General features: G+C 44.6%; 1 long non-coding RNA gene across 1 annotated transcript; it reads left to right on the top strand.

The window, feature by feature from the left end:
• Positions 1-1,796: 1,796 nt before the first annotated feature.
• On the top strand, positions 1,797-2,620 carry LOC117516553. Its single transcript, XR_004562462.1, has 3 exons — positions 1,797-1,870; positions 2,292-2,297; positions 2,462-2,620. It is a non-coding gene; the product is annotated as an uncharacterized LOC117516553 (long non-coding RNA).
• The last annotated feature ends 473 nt before the right edge of the window (positions 2,621-3,093 follow it).

The raw sequence follows: 3,093 nt of genomic DNA, 5'->3' as shown, positions 1-3,093 counted from the left end.
GTATTGGCATGGGCATACGAGGTCTATTAGATAATAAACCGACCCTTTTATTTTTTTTTTAACTATATGGATTTGAATGACGTGCGATTACACCAATCATGCTTGAACCCTCGTGCGCATGCGTGAGTTTTTTCACGCGTGTCGGTGATGTCATTTCCCTGTGGGCAGGCCTTGAGTGAGATGTGGTCCCGCCCTCTCGGCTGAATTCCTTTGTTTCACATGCTGCTCGAGACGGCGCGCGTTGCTTTATCAAAGTTTTTTCTGTACCTGTGAGGAATATCCGAGTGGACACTATTCGAGAAATTAAGCTGGTTTTCGGTGAAAAGTTTAACGGCTGATGAGACATTATGGGGTGTTTCTGTCGGTGTAAGGACTTCCCACGGAGCGGGACGTCCTGCAGTGCTTCCAGGCGCCGTTGTCGGCCTGTTTCGACCTGAAAACATCCTAATTTAAGGCTTAATTCACCCAGGATGTCGTGAGAGAACAGAGAAGATTCAGAAGAGGCCAGCATGAGGACTTTATGCGGACATTCCACTGTTTAAGGACATTTTTTAATGAAAGACGTGCGCGCAAATTCGCCGAGTCATTTCCGTGACGACTCGGCAAATCTGTGTGCGCTGCGACAGGAAAACACCTCCGTGTTGAAAACCATTTGTAAAATTCAGGCGGCTTTTGATGGCTTTCAACAAGTGAGTAACTGAGAAATTGTTTAACAGCTTGGGCATGTTCCAACTTGCCCGTTAAGGTTTCCAACAGAGGTGTTTTTCCTGTCGTGACCCCCCCGCGGTTGGGTCCGGCCCGACATGCGACTCTGCCCGCACGTTCTTTCATTACAAAATGTCCGTTAACAATGGAATATCCGAATAAACTCCTCATGCCGACTTCTTCTGAAAGTTCTCTATTCTCTGACGACTTACTGGGTCAACAGAGCCTGAAATGTGGAAGTTTTCAACTTCAAACGGCGAGACGCTGCCGCCTCGAAGCGCAGATCGCCGTCAGGCACCGTGGGCCGTCCTTAAAGCGACAGTTACAGACCAAAATCTCTCATCAGCCGTTAAAATTTTTTACCGAAAACCAGCTGAATTTATCAAATGGTGTCCACTCAGTTGTGCCTTACAGTTTTGAAAAAATTTTGATCAAACAAAGCAGCAGTCTCTGAGCCATTCCTAAACAATGAAAAAACGACGAGAGGGTGGACGACTCCTCACTCAAAGACTGCCCACAGGGGAATGACGTAACCAACAGGCGTGAAAAAACTCTCGCATGCCCACGAGGGTTCAAGCATGTCTGATGTAATCACACGTGATTCAAATCCATATGGTTTTTGAAAAAAATAATAAGGTCGGATACTTTTCTAATAGACCTCGTACATGTTGTGTCTTCGCGGTTCAGGGATCTACCTTTGATAAACGCAGGTCTGCTTCCAGTAACATATGTCTGTGAAGTCATGCTTTTAAGAGAATGGTGTCCGTCTGTCTCTTCCACAAACTGTGTCTCACAGACTGCAGATATGTTCTGTGGCCATGTTCAGATGTGGAATTCAGTTACATACATCACAAAACTCAGAAATGAGTCCCATCAGGTTGTCATATTTGGGTCTGTGGGGAGTGTTGTTATGTTTTTCTCTCTGGTATGTTTGCTTGGGGTTTTTGGTGGTGGGACTTTTGTTGTCTGGTGTCTGGTACTTGGTGTTGGGTGTTTCCCTCCTGTTCTCCTTCCTGCTTGCCACACCCCGTTCCAGATCCTTCCCCACACACCTGTCCTGCATTTCCTCCTTATCACTTCCTCTATTTAAGTCACACCCTGTTCCTTAACTGTTTGTGAAATTGTTGTACCCTGTGCCTCTTTCAAGCCTTATTTTGTGTTCAGAGTGGCTTGTTCCTGTTTTGTTATGTTAGGTTCTTTTATCATGGTGAGTGATTTCCAGAAGAATTAGACAGGAAATGGACTTCAAAGTTTAGATGATGTATTGTAAAAGTTCCTACACTGATACAGAAAGTCATCTCAGCACTGGGATCTGGACCAGGTCACATGAAAACACCTAGAACAAAGAAGCCAGATTTCCTCTCTACGCTACCTTTGGTTTCTTCAGCCTAAGCCACCCCTGTATGGGCAGTCCTTAACTTGGCTTGAATCAGTGTCTGTGAGATGACTGCAAAGTGAGGTGAATAAGTCTGTGTTGCATTCATGGCTGTTATGTAGAAATCTTATAGAGTGTGTTTATGTCTGTAATGTACTGTCACACAATAAAAACAGAGAGTTCCATCATGCTGATTGGTTTCATCAATTAGGTAGTTGTAAAAAGATCAGATAGTTTTACCAAATACAAGAACATTTTGTGCGTCAGCCATTTTGAAAAGCAGTTAGGTTAAGATCAGGTAGTTGCAAGGACATTTTGGATGTGCATCAGCCATTTTGTGTTTTGCATCATGGAACACTCTTACAGTTGCTACCTGTGTAGTGACCAGTCTGCCTGCTTTTTGGATTTTTGTTTGAGCCTCATGTTTCAGACACTGTTGCTGATAATGGCCTGCCTTTCTGTGTACCGAACCCTGCCTGACTCAAGATTAAACTCTGAAGCTTTAACGACCGAATCCCACATTTGTGTCCTACCGCCACGAACCATCATGCCTGACATAGACCTGAATCTTGGTTCTAGCAAAATGGTTGTGATATGCACACGCACAGAATGGTGGAACTTTCAGTCAACCCAGTGATCTGCAGCCTTATAGGCAGTCATGCTGTATTTAATATATGTAATGAATTATTTTAAGGCCCGGTCACACAGCACACGACGATCACTGAACGAAGGAAAAAAAGTCCCAAAGTCACAAATCATCGAGAAAACGTGGACGAATGAGCCGGCACTTCTCCCATCACCGAAAAGCCTGCGAGTGCACAGCACATAAAAGACAGAAACAAAACCGAAACTAACAAAAGAAAAATGAAGCGACCGGTGACTTTGACGTTGTGTGATCATTTCTGCAACGAGTCTGCTCTCCACAGCCACCTGCAGCTGCATTGTCTTGACAACAGGTTTGTCTTCACTACAACGTGTGCACACACATGCACATTGCAGCCAGAGATGGCTGT

The sequence above is a fragment of the Thalassophryne amazonica genome, chromosome 9 (assembly GCF_902500255.1).
Source record: "Thalassophryne amazonica chromosome 9, fThaAma1.1, whole genome shotgun sequence".
NCBI lineage: Eukaryota > Metazoa > Chordata > Actinopteri > Batrachoidiformes > Batrachoididae > Thalassophryne > Thalassophryne amazonica.
The sequence above is the reverse complement of the archived record's forward strand: the minus strand, read 5'-3'. Positions and strand labels throughout refer to the sequence as shown.